We start from the raw sequence: 17,022 nt of genomic DNA, 5'->3' as shown, positions 1-17,022 counted from the left end.
ATAGGCAATAGAAAACTCCAAATGGTTTGGGTTAAAAGGGACCTTTCAGATCACACCCCCCCCCCCTGCCATGGGGCAGATCAACATCTCTGCCCAAGTCAAAACCAAATGTTAGCAGGTCCATGCTCAGGTAGAGAAGGCATCCACAGGAGGTGGGAAGCAGAAAGAGGACAGAAGTGGTAGATTTGATTCACTCTGCTTATTATTTAACTTATCAGTGGCACTCAGGCTCTTCTGCCTACAGACCCAACATGTTTTTCCCCTTTCCTGTGAATGCACAAGGGGTCATTAATCACTGAGAACACATGGGGTTTTATTTCACAAGTCAAACCAGCATGGCAGACTCAACCATGACTGAAATGCTCACCAAGGGGGCTCTCAGAGCACCCACCCATCCCTCCCTCTCTTCAGGCCACCCCCTACTATCCAGTATTTGCATCCATCCAGGGATGGATGCTGAGCCAGCTCCAGCACTTTCTCCCATGTACAAACTCTGCTCCATGGTTCTCCCAAGGGGAGGACACCAGATTTAAGGGCATTTGTGTTTCTCAAGCTGTATGTTAAGCCTCAGGGTCGTTTGAAAAATTAAAGAAACCTCTTAGTTTTACTATCTGGGTTTTACAAATATTTCCATGGCTAAGGAGAACCAGGAAGGTGCAGATATTCTGGGCCCTATGAATCTTCCTTTGAAGATGCAAACAAACAGCAGGAATTCTACATCAACTGCTTGTCTGGGGGGGAAAAAAAAAAAAAAGAAAAAAAAAAAAAAAAAAGAGAAGTGAAGCTACCTGGTTTGGGAGCTCTGGATCTTCCCTTCTGTTGCCACCAGAGGGAGAAATCTATTCCTGGGCTCTCGTGGCTTCCAGGCTATTTCAGAAATAGAATCTGAAATATTTCTACTCTATGGAAAAGCATTTGTTTGCAATGAGGCAATCAGAGCCCCTAAAAATAAAGTGTGAAAAACACACACACACCCCCTTCTCCTCCTCCCCCCAAATAAACTCCAATTACAATCCTCAAACCTTGTGAATTTAAACACTGCTGCAATTGTTCTTCTTTGCTGGTAATACAAATCCTCCTACTGTGTTTACTCCCATTACATCCAGGGCAAGGGAGGCCAAACAGGAAGAAAGGAGAATACTGGGTTTCTATCAATATAGGAAACAAAGGATGTTTTCTAGTGGCTTAAACTGATTCTGATTGAAAATCCATCAACTTTCCTAATAGCTCTAAGGAAATTCATTCTGGACTGAAAAGTACCCTGAAGTAGCATTTGAAAACCTAAAAATTCTTCTAGAAATTTGCACCCTCTCCCCTTTCCTACCCTAATTCAGCTGAAGATTCATACTGCTTCATCCAGTGCTTCTATAGTGTCACTGGATTTTAAACACTGAACTAACAGGGATTGTTTAGGAGCAGCATTTACAGCAGTGACAAGGTCATTCACCACTATGGAAAAGGTCTTTGCAAAACATTTGCAAACCTGGGTGCAAAAAGCTTTATCCAGATGCTTTCCAACCTCTCCAAGCAGAAAATGTCCCAGAGACGCTGAGCAGCCACCACCATCTGCTTTCACATCCAGGCTGCTGGTGGCCACTGATGGGCAACCAGAGCTGGCTTCATGACCATGAAAGTTTTAGAGGGGAAAAAAGCCATTTCCCCAGACAATGAGAGTTTGCAGAGCCAAGGCTTGACCACATCCTCTCTGGGATACCCTTTGTCCTTTTTCTGTACAAAAAGGAGCAGCAGCATTGACCTTTGAGGGCAAGAGGAACAAACCTTCACAAACCCCAGAATATTCCTTGCTATCCCTGCAGTTGCAAAGGGGCTCTGTCCATTAATCATGGAGTAATTTTGTTTGGAAGGGGTTCCTGATGGCCCCCTGGTTGGACTCCTTGTTGTAAACAGGGCCAACTTCAAAGGTGGGACTTCTTCCATTTTAGCTTTGAGTGTTTGCTTGTTCAGAGCAAGGACAGACTGGTGATTCCCTTCCTGCCTTCCCACCAGGATTCTGCCCACAAAGCTGCTCCTCAGCCTGTCCAGCAGGTGGAGTCACTCCAAACCAGGTGCAGGATTTTCATCATCTCTCATGGCTCCAGGAGGATGCCAGCTCTCTTCTCTAGCCAGCCAAACTTGAGGTGGGAGGCAGTCCAGTCACTTCTTCCCCCAGTTTGAGGTCATTCCCAAACCACCTCCCACCTGCAGAACCAAAGGTCTCTTAGGTCCAGTTCCAGAGGACTGGCTAAGCCCACAGAAAGTGGGAAAAGCTTTTCCTGGCTGACCCAACCCACCTGGGCTGGGTTAGGTTGGTGGTCAAGGTTGGCATCTAAGCCATCCTACACCCAGAGTTTCATACTAAAGGAATTTCAGTGCACATTTTTGACTGGAAGGCCACCACTCACCATCTGTCCTGGAGTTCAGGTCCTCTGACTCCAAAGTCATCTCTGAGTGGTTTCCACCACTGCACTCAGCCTAAGTTCTGCCTCTCCTCACTAAAACCAGGCAAACCTTGTTATTTTAACACTCCTACAGAGAGTGGAATTTAGATGAGAAACCAACTGAAAGCTTCAACCTGCAGAGGTTGGCTCCAGGCACCCAGAGGGGAAGCACATCCTGCCCCTCAGCAGCACCTGGGGAGCCAAAGCATCAAGTCAAACAAGCTTTTCTTTCCCTGCTGCTTTATTTGAGGCTTTTTCAGACCAGCTGCAATACCTCCCTCACTGGAGGAGAGGTCACTTCAGCACTTTTTTGCTTAAGAAAAAAAAAAAAAACAACCCAAAGCAACTGGAAACTAAAACTGGTGTGAGAAGTTCTAACTCATCACCCTTCATGTCCACAGTATTTTGTTGTTCTCACAGTTGAGGGTGATGAGATTTGGGATTTTAAACTGCACCTATATTTGGTTGAGCCAAGCCATTTTCTTCTGCTGTGGTTATTTCATAGCAGAAAGCTCAAGACAACATTCCAGATTATTTTTTTCCTTTTTGTGTGTGCATATGACTATACACACACACACACATATAATCAACTAGAAAACATTCCACAGCAAATTTTCCTTTCCAAAGAAATTTCCTCCAGCCTTCCAGAGTAACAGCAAATGTGGCATGTGTGTCGCTCCAACATTTCATTTAAGCTGCAAAGTTTGTGTTCCAATCTGTTCTTTACAGCATGCACTTCCCCTAACCCTGCACCACAGCTTAGGCTCTATTTTAAGTAAAAAATATTAAGTGAGATCATAATAGGTAAATCATCCCATTGTCATGCCAACACAAACCCAGGTTGGCAGAGCTCATGCTCAATGATGTCACCATTTCTACCTTGCTGCAGTTGGCAGCAGAGCCCTGTGTGTATAAATTAACTTGGATGAAAGATATTAACTTTTATTTCTTTAGTCTCAATTATCATTAGATTTTTGGTGTTTTAAGAATGCCCACAGGGGGATTTAAGCAGCAGGCTAAAATTTGCTCCAGTGAGAAACTGCAGGAGCATGGTCAGCCTGCTGGAGGCTGAAAGAACTGGAGAGGACAAAGATTCCTTGCAATCACCTGCACTTTGATAACCCCCAAGCAGCCCCATCCCATTTCAGGTTGGCGAAACTATCAAAGCCAAGCTCTGAAATAGCAAGGACAGCTGCAGGATGGATTTCACCCTCCTTCCACACATTAAACACCAGCCCACTTTGCATCAGCTCCCATTGAAATAAATAACTCCAGAACGATGCAACATAAATAACATCAGTATGGTTGGGGAGAAAAAACACATCATCTCCATCTTCTAAAAATAGCTTCCTTTTGGCTAAGTTGTTCCTTTATGTCTTTCCTTGAAGAAGCAGTGCTGAGCAGAATACTGATGGGGCAGAACTAACAGAGACTGCTCCAGGAGCATCATTTCTCCTACAGCCTCCTGTTTTTCATGTGGAGAAAGGGGTGTTTGCCATCTCCTTTTCTCAGGGTTGGAGAAGTTGCTTCCTGCTCATCTTCAAGGCTCTCACCAAAGCCTTCTCCACCCAACACTCATCTCTGCTGGGTGCTTCTCACAGGCTCCCATGGGAAGCTGAGCAGAGCCCCAGCACTGGCAGGGAACTGCTAATGGGACCAACACACATGGAAAGGCAGCATCATCAACCCTGTTCAAGTCACACTGAGTTCACCAGCTAAGATCTACTCCACTGCTCTGAGAGCTTTCTGTGCTTTGCCTGCAAAGCACAAGAGGTTTTCAAGTCAGTTTACATCTCAGATAAGCCACAAAAATGGAAACTGATTCCCAGGTGTTTGGAGGTAAATGACACCGTCCTCTCATACACGGGTTGAAGCCCCTGAGATAGAATTTCAGACTGGTTTGGATTGGAAGGAACCTTGAAGCTCATCTTGTTCCAAACCCCTTTCCATGCGCAGGGACCCTTCCCACCAGCCCAGGCTGCTCCAAGCCCCATCCAACCTTCAACACTGCCAAGGACAGAGCATCCACAGCTCCCCTGAGCAACCTGGGGCTCAGCACCCTCATATTAAGGAATTTCTTCTGCAGTGGCTGCTGGGACTTCACCCAGAGGTGGTGAGAGAATGGGAAGTTTGGTTTTCCATGCACATCCTGAGCTCCTCCAGAGGACAATGCGGGCAATGGAAACACCTTCTTGTCCTACATCTCAATGTTTTCCAAATTCCCTGAAACTCACCAAAAAGGAGGAGAAATGCCTGTGCTGGGGGCTTGTGAGCCATCCAGGCTGTCAGGGAAGGAAGCGATTGAGTCAAACGCTGCCTGGAGCAGATGCTTATTGCCAAAAAAATGGACAAAAGGTCAAATCAAAGACTATCCACATTGGAGGTTTATTTCAGGACCCCTTCTTCTGTCACTGCTCGGGGAGCCACAGCCCTTTCAGAAACAAGCTGTTCCTGCTATTGCTGGCTTTGGACAAAAAGCACACTGCTGCTAACCTCTTACATAAAGTGAGCAGACAAACAGCTGAATTGCTGACCCCTAATGGCCTTTTCCCTGGGATTTGTGGCTTTGCACAAAGCAGCCAACATTTTACATGCAGCCCTCGATGGAGCCTGGAATTGTGCAGGAACGTTGTTTGGAGTGCACACTCTGAACCCAATTGTTTGTGTACAATGTTCCTCCTCTCTGATGCCAAACACTGTAGGTCTCCAGGTTATTTTTTTTTATTATTTTTTTTTTTTTTTTTAAAGCTGCTTGACCATACACAACTTTGAAACCCTGTAGGTACCTCCCCACTGCCCTTATGTTTGCACGGCAAGCACAAGTCTACAGCCAGGGATGTTCCTCTGTTACAGTCCAGCCTCATTTTTTGTGTTTTTCAGCTCCCAAATAACAGCTCAGGAGATAAAAGCTCCAAATTTATTATACACTTTTTGGTTATAAATGGGGAAGGAACAGGCAGAAATAGGCACCAGGTTTGATTTAGGAGTGGGACATATTTAAGCAAGAGCTATTGCCTTAGCCTGAGTTTTGAGTAACCAATCCTCATCACCCTTACTGGAAAATAGAGATTTTTTAATTTATTTTATTTTTAAAAGATTACTGTCAATTTTCAACAGACAGAAACCCTCCATAAGGCTATACCATTTCCCTTGGGATGGAGAAGCAGAGGCAAACCCCAGACATGGAGTTTCAGGAAAGCAGCATGGTCCCACCACAGCACAAGGTGTCCAGCAAACCCCAGCACCACCAGCAACCTTTCAGCTCTTAAAACTACCCCAACATGTTAGTAAAATCACCCAGCACAGCTGAGCATCTCCAGGACCCCACACTACTTGTTGCCACCTCCAAAAAGTCACCAGACCTCCAAACCTCAGAGGATGAGGAAGAATAAGAGGGCCAAGGGCCCAAGAGGGGCATTTACACCAACTCAGGATGAAAGCACAGAACCCCACAATACTCGAATTCAACACCAACAAAACAGCATTCAGGCACAACAACCAGCACAAAAATCACCATTGTGTGTTTGGTTTCCAATCCTCCAAGCTCTGAGCTACTGAAAAACTCCAGTATCTACCACTCCGGACTCTTCAGCTCTACTAAAGCCTTCCTTTGCATTTTTGTTTTAATTCAAAGACATACTAATTGTTGTGAACACACCAACTATTACCTGGAATAACACTTCAAATGCAAATTAAGGCCTCTGTAAAATTATTGTAGCACAAGAGTACCGTGGTTTATTAACAGCAGATTTGCAAGGTTAATTTTCAATTATGTATTTCTTATTAGTTTCCTCGCTGTCTTGCTATTATTAAATTTAAAGAGGAAGATACTTTCAATGTGTCCAGCTTCTGTGGCGTTATTACTGATAATTATTCCTATTTTCCAATTTGTGTTACTCTCGTGTCTTGCAAAATTTGTAATTAATGAGCAAATAATTATAGCAGCACTTACTAGAGCTGCCTTCGTTAAAGCTGTGTCAGCTTTTGCATTAGGCTCCCCATTTTTCAAGGGTTTATAACTCAAGCATAAAAATCCACTGTGGGCAGAGCCTTGTCAGAAGAGCTGTCTGATGAGCATGATTTTTGGTTTTTAAGTGTTTCTGAGCAGCATTTTTCAGTTCCTTTTTTAAGTTATGGATGTTAAAAAAAAAAAAAAAAAATCTTAAACTTCCAAGGACATTAAGTTTACAGCTCCACATTTCTCTGTGATCCAGTACCTCTGAAATAAAGACATTTTATTTTAAGGGGACAGTGTTCACCTTTAAAAAAAAAAATGAAATAAGATGCCTCAGCATCTCTCCAAAGACCAGAACCAGGTTTTTTAATGCCGGGTGGTCATTAACTTTATAGAATAGACTCAAAAGAGTTTGACATGCAGAGATGTTTATGGTGACCCCACCCAGCATTCTGCACACACTCATTTAAGGCCCATGAATGGATCTCAGGAGTCAACAGGCTCTGACATGCACATGAATTCACTAAAATTCAGCCAAAAAAACCCCCATTGCTTTTTGATGCCAGTTTTAGACCATCCCTATTCCCTGCCAAACCTTGCCCACCTAGTTTGGTGAACTCTTGCTTCTCTTTTTGTCTGGAAGAGGAAACCCCAGAGGGGACAAGCAGCAGATCCCAGAACAAAAGGTTGTTGTAAACCTCCTTCACCTTGACACAAAATAAAATTGGAGAGTGACAGCTCTAGAGGAAGCAGATTCCTGAAAAAATGAGGCACTCCAGGAGAGCTCCTCCCAGCTGCTTCCTCTGAACATGGAATCCTGGAATCATTGTGGTTAGAAAAGAGCCTTAAGGTTATCAAGTCCTAAGGTTAACCTAGCACACTGCCAAACCCACCACCAAACCATACCCCTGAGGACCATATCTACACATCTTGAACACACCCATGATGATAACACAGCCATGGGGGGGTCATCCCAAAGACACCAAGTACAACCCCTCCATCACTGCCTGGCCTTCTGTACCCCTCCTCCAGCTAAAAGCCTTGGAGCACTCAGACAGCTCCTGGGAAGCTACTCTTGGAGCTGTATGACTCAAATACTGAGTTTAATTAAAACAAGACCAGCATAATTCAGCAAGCAGGGAACAGCAACAAGCCAGGACCACTGTGCCTAGCAGATTCAATTCCTTCTCTTGCAACTTTAAACACCAGGGTGGGTTAAGACATTTCCAGCAGCAAAAATACACCCCAAAACCACCAATATAGCTGGGAAATGCAGTCAGGCATGAGACAAAACCAGGGAATGATGAGACCTACCTGCATTGGCCACAGCAAGTCATGGGATGCAAGGCTTCTCCTCTTGAAACTCCAGGCACTGCATCTCTCCTCACCTGGAGAGAGGCAGAACCTCTCCCAGCACCTTTTATTTACTTTCTTTTGACTACTGTCAGCTGGGGCTCCTCACACCCTCCTTAGGAATAATTATCTCCTCATCCTGGAATTAATTTCTAAACCCACTTCTTAATCTATTGGCCCTGCAGCCTTTTCCCCAGTGATGAAGAGGGAGCACAAACACCTCACTGCTGCCACCCTCACCACCAAACCCTATTTTATAAACCAGGAGCAAATCCACCAGGAATTTGCAAACCACATTAGGGGAAGGCTAATACCTTTATTTTTGCAGACCTGGCCCACCAACATTTTTATTCTATAATAAACCTTCCCCACATAAACCAGCTGTTCCTTTGCATTTTAGGGGCCTGTCTGTCTTTCAGGCAAATATTTTTTCTTGCTGACCTGGTGTCACGAGCTTCCCCAGTTCAGATGAGTTTGCTAAATGTAGCTGGAGGAATCTATATGTGCAGATATTCCCTAGTTGGCCTCACATTTTGCCTGTAACCATGGTGCTGCTGGATTTATCATGGCTGCACGGCGCAACGTGTAGCTCATTATTCTTCCCTGGCAGCTTTGTAGAGCTTGTTTTTAGCTGTAAAAATAATTTACATTTTGTGAGCATCTGAATTAAAGATAAAATAGAACGATGACATCGAGGGCTGGAGATCGTATGCAAATTTATTTGGAAATATAAATCAGGTTTGGAATGCAAAATTACACAAATGTCCTCGACAAATCACCCATCTCTTAAAGAAATTAGTTCTTCCTTTTTCTTTTTTTTTTTTTTTTATAAGAATAATGCCTCGACACATTACCTAAATAGTCACAATCTGAATGGGAACTCAGTAGAAAATCCATGGGAAAATCTGGGAAGCCCAGGCTGCTGATGAGATCAGTTCTGTGACAAGGAATCTTTTCACCTCTACACCACTGGCTTGAAATCCCTCCAGGTCACCATGAACTGCTCCCAGAAGTGACATTCTGGCTCTGCCAAAGTCACCTGCAAGTCTTGGTTGGCTTTACCAGGGAGGTGATGTGTTAAATGATGCACAGGAGCCACAGTGAAATCTTGAGTCCCCCTCATAGTGACCTCACACCCCAAATGACACACAAGTGACACACAACCCAAGCATGGTCTAAAAGGGGTATTATTCAAATATTCCAAAATAACAGTTCTGCAACTTGCATCTTATTCCCACACACTCATAAACCCAGGTATTTTTTTAAGGTCTTTGAGGATTTCAGAATGGTGTAGAATTGATTTTTTTTAAGTGGGATACAAGCAATGGGGTTTTTCCTGACTATAAAGCTAATTTGTCAGCAGTTGTTTTGATATCAAAAGGGTCATATATTTTGAATATAAATACTGCTTCATAAAATTTCTTTTAAAACTTCTGACAGTTTCTCTCTGCTCTAACCTCAGGCTTTCCCTTTTAGCCCTTTCATGTGCTTGGTTATTTTGACATTCTCTCCTCTTACACGAGATCTCTGTTTTATGTTCCTAGGGAAAAAAAAAGATAAGTGTTTGTTTTCTTGACTTTCCAATAAAATAATCCATATGAGGTCTCAGTTTTGATCGACGATTTTAGTATGAAATCCCTTGGTGGAAGCAGCATCCAAAACAGCTCAGAAATTCCCATCCTTCTGCCACGCTGAATTCTCCACTGTGCAGTCCCAGTCCCAGTGAGCTTTCTCCTAAGAAAGAGTGGAGAATTGTTCCCTAAGGGGGAAAAAATAGTGTGAAAGCATTAACTGCCAATGCCCTGCTCCTTCTTCAGCTCTGCTTCCACATGGAGGCCAAACACAACTCTTGAATCAAAAGTAACCCAGAAAAATGACTTTTGCTTCAGCCAGAAAGAAGTTCTTGGATGGGATTTGCCACCCTGAACCTGTGTGATCCTCACCACCCAAATTTCTGAGCTCCTGCCCATCATGCTTAGCTTAAGTTTCATGGAGCAACCTAAAACATAAGTAAAAAGGATATTCAGGGGGATTAGCAGTAAGGATATGTTTCTAATTTTATTCATTTATCAGTTATCAGTTTATGAGGAGTACAGTACTTTTGATAACTGATTATTGCTTCATCAGAGGACCTGGAGCATGCAAGGGGATTGTGGGCAGGATCAAGACATAACTCCCAACATCAAATTCATCTTGATATTTGCAGCACTTACTGGGAAGAGCAGGAGAGGGATGGTGTGGGTGCTCAGCACCACATCCTGGCTGGACCAAAGGCATTCAATGGGACATCCAAATGATGGAGAAGACAGGAAAAAGAAAGGGGGGGGAAAAAAAAAAAGGTGTATCAATGGGAAATGTTGTAATTAAAAAGAGCCTTGTTAACTGGAGACTGGTTTAATGAATATAGAATAGTTTTACATCATCTCAGGAGGGAGTGATACTCTCAGAACCTCAGGCAGGGCCTGAGGCCCCAGTTGCCAGGAGCTCCCATGCTCTGGTCCCATGGCAAACAATTGGATTTCAGCACATGGTTAAAGATGTGGCTGAGCAGGGAGCTCTGGATAAAAGCACAACCTTCCATTCTCCCAAACCATATGGGTTTGGCTTCCCATATGGAGTGACAAAATAAAAAAATAAAATCTAAAAATAGCTCTCTCTCAAAAAAAAGAAAATAATTTAAAAAAAATGTACTGGCTGAGGGCTGCTTCCTGTGCTGGGGTTTGATTAACCTCAGGTTTTATTTCCTCAGTCGAGATTTCAATTTGAAATCATAAAAAGCTGCTTTTATAGTTGTAAGCAGAGGAGGAAAAAGGCATCTGGGAAGCAAATATAGGGATCTCTTCTGGCTTTATGGGAGCTGCAGGAACAAGTAAAAAGATTTTCAAGCCGCCGAAAACCAAAGCGATGCTGGGAGATGATCTATCCCTGCAATCTGTAGTGAAGTTCCCTGACAGCCCCTCTGCCAGTGCAGAACATTACATATTCCGTGCAGCTCCAAAGTAACCTAAAGGAGCCAAAAATTGTCAGTGCAGAAATTCCCTCTGCGGGAGGGATCTCTGACAGCTCCTTCTGCCCACCGGAGGAGCCGCTCCCGCCGGGTCTTGGAGTTGATGGATGGCATGGAGCACAAACATTCCCATTTGGGCTCTGCTTGGAGGTGCCTCCTTAAAAATCATGGACTTTTTTTTTTTCTTTAAGGAAAAAAATAATACTGGAAATTTTTTAATTCCTTCCTACTGGAAGGAAACCATCAACCAAGCACCCGGGGAGCTGCTGGGGGAAGGTCATCTTGGCAGGAGCCTTTTGCCATCAAGTTCTTATTTGAAGACTGAAGAAATCTCACAGCTGGGCTCAACAGGAATTCCTTTGCCCACCTGGCATTGGAGTAGAGCTGGAAAACTGCAGCATAACAGGAGGTATCAAGTCAGCATCCCTCAACAGCAGCTGGATCTTGAGTAGAAAAAGGGTTGAAGATCCCCACACTGGCTGTGGGGTTTTTGTGAGACTGACACAACAAGGCATCTCAACAAGGATTCTTCCCTCAGGATCCACTGGGAAGCACCTCCCACTGCAGAAGTTTCCCATAAACTCCTGGGCTTTGCTCCTCCTTGTTTCAGGTTGCTGCCTGAGGCTGGAGATGGGATTTAACACCCACCCCTGATCCAGGGGCAACACAAGCATCAGAAACTGGCATTTATTTGGACAGGTCTGCCCAAATCATTCCCATCCTTGTCTCCTTTGAAAACCCAAGGCAAAGCAATCTCTCTGGTTCAAGATGTACATTCTTCACTGTGTGTGTCTTTTGCCAAAATACATAAAGAGATAGAGAGCAGATAAATAAGTACAATCATTCAGGTTCAGCTTTCTGGGATGATGGAGTAAGTCATGTCTTGCTTTCCAGCATTTCAGTTTTCCCACATCCGTGCTTTCACTGGGTTTTATGCAAATGCCAAGGGTGGATTTCCTGCAGGCTTCTCACACTGCTTCAACAATGCACATGCTGGGAGGGCTTTCTGTCCTCTTCAGGGGATAATATTTGTTGCTGTTGTTGCAAAAGTGAAATAAAGAAGGAAACTTGTGTCTGCAAGAAAACTGTGCCCCTCTCCTTGGCACTGGAGGGGATGATGAACACCAGTGGGGTGGGATGGAGGTGGCAGAGCAGCTCCTGGCTCCTGTCCAGCCCAGAAGACATGGACAGACAGTGAACTACTAATCCTTCTGCCAGCTGTTTGCACCAGCCAGGTAAGAAAGAAAGAGCAAGAAAAAAATGCAAAGACCAATGGCTGGGACCCTGCTCCAGGCATCAGTCGGGCTCCTGGATGCTCATCCCCAAAACCCAGCCCCAGCATCTGTGGCACTTACAGATAAAGTTTATTTTGCTTTATTTTCCTCTCTCCAATCTGTTAAAGCTTTATGAATGACTTTTCCAACCTGAACAAAAGCTCCAGGTTTACTCTTAAGAGTGACTTTTATAATATATAAGAAATATTAGAACCCAAAGAGGGAAAATAAATAACTTTGAAATCCTAGTCCCAGAAAAGGGGTGAAATTAATTAAGTTATTCCATTTTCTTTCCTCAGTTTTTTTTTGTTCTAAAGGCTTTGTGGCAACTCATGTCAAAGAGGTAAGTAAATATTTTCCTGTGCCTTGTGGAAGATGATGTCAGGCAGTGATGGAAGTGAAATACACGGACTTTGTAGAAGTGTTTGTGCCTCAGATGGAACTGATTCATTTTGTGATACTATAGAAAATGCATTCTGTGATTATATATGCCTCTGGAGGCCTCGTGGAGGTGAGATTCTGCATCTCACAGTGCTCTTTTTCCAGGAAAAATATCAACTAAAATAAAAAAAAAAGCTCTGCAGGATGTGACTTCATCGTGCACTGTTGACATCTGCTTATATGAATTAAAGGGTATTACTATGAACATCATAGTTGCTAGTGTAAATGAAGAGGAAATCATAGGTCAATCATATGATAATAAATATTAGCATAGGTTTCCCCAGGCCAGAAATGGCTGAAATGGAAATTGGAATGATGATTTTACTCTTGAATTATGTGATACTGAAAACACTTCGGTCACCGCTGCTTTCCTGGAACTGCTCCATTAAAGCCCTCTAGATACACTTTCCAAATACTTCTTATTCCAAGATGTAAAGTCACCTTTTACATAAGGATTATTTTTCTTGCATGCAGGTACCCACCTCATCCTGGTGCTGTGTTAAAGGGTGCACATGGTCCCTGTCTCTCTGGGGCTGAGGATGCGGAACCCCTCCCCTGGCATCCCTGCTAGCTCACTCAGAATAAGGTAGAAAAAAAAGAGAGGAAAAAAGTCTCACCACTGGACTTCCAGCCCAAAGCAAGCATCTAACCTCATCCTCAACCCCGAGCCACTTTCCCCTTAAACACCAGAGTAAAGTGCTCTCAAAATGCATTAGCTGCTGTATTAAATATAATGAAAGGCTGGTCCAAACAATATGCTCTAAATTGACAAACTACCTGAAACTCACAACACTATTTATGACACTGCTGAATTACCCTGGGCATCCAGAAGGCATGGAAAAAAAAAAAAAAAAAAAAAAAAATGTAGCTTTACCCTTAGCATGATTCATTGAGGAGTCACCTGCTAACACCTCATGCAGCAAAAACCCCACCCCAGCCAGGCTGGAGCTGCAGAGCAAACGCTTTATTGCAGCAGGTGAGGGTGTTGAGGGTCACTTTAAAGCTCCACGTGTCATTCTTCCCCTGCTTTCCCCATCCCCTGCCATGCCAGCTGCACAGATATGTCCCAGAGCAGTCTGAAAGTCAGAAGCTGCTCTGGGAAAATATTTTCAATAATAGGAGCTGCTCGGTGGTTACTGCATTACCTGGGGACTCCTGCCAAGCTCTGCTTTGGAAATGCTGCAAAACCATGTTTGTAAAGGAAAAAAAACAACAAAACAAAACACAACAAAACCAACAAAAACTCCACGGTATAATCCTGTAATGCCACCTGAATATTTGGGGGCTGTTTTCCTTTAATGCTCATGACTCCTGACTGATGGGAAGCTCACAGCTGAGCAGTCATGTTCAGTCTGGTGTCTGATGCTGAAACCTTGCCCTACAAAGAAATCCAGATATGCCAGGAGGATTTTAGCTCAGTTACACAAAAGTCAAAAAATGAGGTCATAAATTATATAATCTTGCAAGGAAACAACAAACTTAATGACTATGCCAAAGCAGAGATAAAAGCTGAGGAAGGAAATAGCCTCTTCCTCATGAAATATTAAGGAGCAGATCCTTCAAACCTCTCCCAGTGATGAACTCTGTGGGAGTTTGGCATCTGGATTTGTGTGGGTTTGAGAAAGTGCTTATACATCACCTACAAGTGCTGCCTGTGTTTTACAGAGCACACACACAGCCAGTAAATATATTCATAATGCATAAATACATCCCAGCCCCAGCAGAGATGGTGATTAAGGATGGTTCCCTCTGAGGTTGAAGCTGGCATTCCAATGGCTTCATTCCAGTCTTGCTCCAAAAATCTTTGTCACTCCAGGGCACCAAGAACAAGAAAGTAGAAGCATCTACAGAAGACATCCCAGACCTGGAGATTTTTTCTCTATGTCTTCAGTGGGATCCAAGAACCTGGAAAAGAAGGATGATTATTGGAATATAGGGATGGATGGGATGTGGCCCAATGCTGCTGTGCTGTAGCCTTCCTACTAACCCCACACAAACCAAACCTGATGTCAACTCCTTAAAATAATTGAGGGGTGAGGTTTTGTGTGTATTGCCTTAGAAGTTTTAAAAGATGCCCCTGGGACTGGTGTTCTGAGTGAGAGGGATGAGGATCTCTGATGGCAAGAGCCAGGTAACACTCACATCCCTCTCTGATAACCATGTCCGTTTTTATAAAGATTTGAGTCATTTGTGGATTGGATTTATAATCCTTGTGCTGAAGCCTGGGAAAACTGCTGTTGATGCCCTTGGCAAAATTTTATCCTAAAAAAACCAAAAAAAAAAAAAAGCATGGAAAAAGAGCAGTGAGTCATTTCAATTCCATCAAATATATTAAATGCAGCACACAGGTATGTAAATGGGAAACTCCATAACTGTAATTTGCCCATTTAGAGCCTGATCTAAAGGCTATAAAAGTTAATTTGAAATCTTTTCATTGATTTTAATGGCCTTGAGATCGGGCCCTTGTTATTCATTGCATCTCAGGTTTGTTTCAGTGCAATCGTGTATTTATCTAAAATGTGAATTATGCAGATAGTAACACACATGGATTCACTGCTCATTGTCCAATGGCAAAGCTTGTGAAATTCATTCACTACATCAAAAGAAAATCCCAAATAATGATTACCACTTTTTAAGAGTGAGATAAAAAAAAAAAATGAGGAGCCCTTCTTTTCATTATATCCTAATACAATCTAAATATATTTTAAGCATCATGAAATCCAAATGGAATTTCTCACCATTCCTCATTTCTGACTGCAGCAGCTCAACAGCAAAGTTACATGTAAATGATTCTGAACCTCTGAAAGAAACAGCATTTTCTTTTTTCTAATTTGAGGAGAAGAGGGGGGGGGAGGGGGGAAAAGGCTGAAATAAATGTTTCAGCCCAAGCTCAGCAAGGGATAACAGTATTACAGTCGCTGCATGGAGAATTTAGCCACTCATAATTCTAAATCCTTCTCAAACACTTTATTGCTATAAGGTGCCTAATACCAGCCTCTACACACCAGGGCTCCCATAGCATTAACCATAAGAGACAGGCATCCAGAAAGAAACTATAGGAAAGTAATTGTAAATCTCTAATGATGCATAAAACCAAGCTGAATTGGTCCTGAATTCTCAGCATAAAAGAAATGAACCATCAGAAGAACCAATTCTGGTGGCAGTATAACATACCCCAGTGTGGAAACTGCTTCTGGTGCTTGCTGCAGTGGAAATATTCCCACTAATATGCCAACAATATGAATTCATTAAAAACACCCCAATGCAGCAACTGCTCGTGATACCGTGTGTGACATTAAAAACAAATCATTAGCCAAAAGAAAACCTCATCTGGACCAAAAATGATTCAGCCTCTTTGTCAGTCACAGCCAGCTGTCCCTGTGATGAATTCAGATGGTTCTGTGTGGTTTTAAACCCATCTTACAAGATGTTCAGGGTGATGCTGGGGCAGGTCCTGCCTTTCCAGGCTGGGCTCTGCCCCATCAGGACTGCACATCCCAAGGTCCTCACCTGGACCTGGGCTGACTCCATGGGCAGGGACCTGGACTAATGCTTTACACCCTGGTTTTACCTCCAGCAGTGGCCCTCAAAGGTACAGAGCCATGGTCATGTAGTGGTGCAGGGATGGATGGAGAGGAGCATCCCTGCCTGGGTGCCAAGATCCACCCCAAGCCTCCCTTTTCCTTAGATTTAGTCACTTCCCACTGGCTAAGCAGCCCATAAAAATATTTAAATCCACAATTAGTGAGACCATTTCATTAATTCATGATGCAACCCACAAGCTCTAATAAGGAACCCAGCTCATTCTAGAAAGCTCAGTGCACAAACCTGGCCCTTCAGCCATTAATCCATCACTGTCCAGAGGCAACTTGCTCCAGAAACAGATCAGATTGATTATCTGAGGGACCACAAATCACTTCCTCCTGCATGAAGGAGGCAGAGCAGGCATGGAAGTTACACACATTTCCCCACCCAGACTTACCCAGGAGCTCCACTGGGGCCATAAACCTGATTTCTTCTGAGATGAGAAGCCACTCGTCCTCTTGCACCCAAGATTTCTGGTCTTTTCAAATTTTTTTTTTTTTTTTTTTTTTTTTTTTTTGAGACTGCCAAGAGGTATTGCATGGGATGATGGTTTTCTAGCACCAGGGCATCTGTCCACTGAGAAGTAGATTGACAAGGCTGAAATAGTTGGGTTTGTTTGCTCCATCATTTCACAACTTCAAGAGCCAGACATCTGAGAGCTGGGATGCAGCATTGCACGGTGTCAAAACCAAAGAAGGCACAGATTTGAAATCTGCATACGTGGACAAAAAAGAGGGTGGATCTGAAATTAATTAAAATTTCTGGGCACTACCTAGAGAACAATATTCATCCATAATAAGCATGTATGTCCCTATATCACATTTAGGTCACAGGGTTTTTAGTGAAGCTACAGTTTTCAAGTCTTGCCTGTAGGACTTAGCAATGACTTTTAATTTTTTTAAAAAAAGCATTTTGAAGAATTATTTTATATATAAAAAAACAAACAAAAACCCCAAGAACAAACAAACA

The 17,022-nt window shown here is 43.2% G+C and overlaps 1 long non-coding RNA gene across 1 annotated transcript; it reads right to left on the bottom strand.

The window, feature by feature from the left end:
* Nucleotides 1-8,445: 8,445 nt before the first annotated feature.
* On the bottom strand, nt 8,446-11,816 carry LOC139802625 (uncharacterized). The gene is made up of 2 exons (XR_011728722.1): nt 9,960-11,816; nt 8,446-9,745 (listed from the first exon to the last, which is right to left on the bottom strand). It is a non-coding gene; the product is annotated as an uncharacterized lncRNA (long non-coding RNA).
* Nucleotides 11,817-17,022: the final 5,206 nt, after the last annotated feature.

The sequence above is a fragment of the Heliangelus exortis genome, chromosome 14, assembly GCF_036169615.1.
Source record: "Heliangelus exortis chromosome 14, bHelExo1.hap1, whole genome shotgun sequence".
Classification (NCBI taxonomy): domain Eukaryota; kingdom Metazoa; phylum Chordata; class Aves; order Apodiformes; family Trochilidae; genus Heliangelus; species Heliangelus exortis.
Note: the sequence above shows the minus strand (reverse complement) of the source record. Positions and strands in the feature narration are given on the sequence as shown.